General features: G+C 48.8%; 1 protein-coding gene across 3 annotated transcripts in view; it reads right to left on the reverse strand.

The window, feature by feature from the left end:
• ptpn2b (protein tyrosine phosphatase non-receptor type 2b) overlaps window positions 1–461 on the reverse strand; it is a 14,240-nt gene that overhangs the window by 3,559 nt on the left and 10,220 nt on the right. The window lies entirely within an intron of this gene.

Consider the following 461-nt stretch of genomic DNA (forward strand, 5'->3'; position numbering starts at 1 on the left):
GGTGCTAACTCTAGCAGGAGGATAACTAGGTGTGTAGGCAGCACCAAATGTTTTAATTTTTCTCTCTACTGACAGCACTGACAGCAAATTTCCAAACAACAGAGCTACGTGTTGAAATGCACCGGAATTCTCCATTATAATGAGTTCCCCCAGCCTGCCTATGGTCCCCCAGTGGCTAGAAATGGCAATAAGTGTACACCGAGCCCTGGGTATCCCGCTCTGCCTTTGAGAAAATGAAAGCTCAGATGGGTCGATCTGGAATCTTGCCGCTTATGAGGTCATAAGGAGCAAGGTTAACTCCCCTTTCTCTGATTTGCCCGCCCGGACAATTTGGCCCACCCATGAGAGAGAGGCATCATGGCTTTCAAACGAGCAAAGTGGCAGTTGGTCAAAGCCACACCCCCACTCTCTCCTCCTCAATAGCTACAGACACAGAAATGGCACATCCTAAGGAAAGCTCA

The sequence above is a fragment of the Etheostoma spectabile genome, chromosome 14 (assembly GCF_008692095.1).
Source record: "Etheostoma spectabile isolate EspeVRDwgs_2016 chromosome 14, UIUC_Espe_1.0, whole genome shotgun sequence".
Taxonomy (NCBI): Eukaryota; Metazoa; Chordata; class Actinopteri; order Perciformes; family Percidae; genus Etheostoma; species Etheostoma spectabile.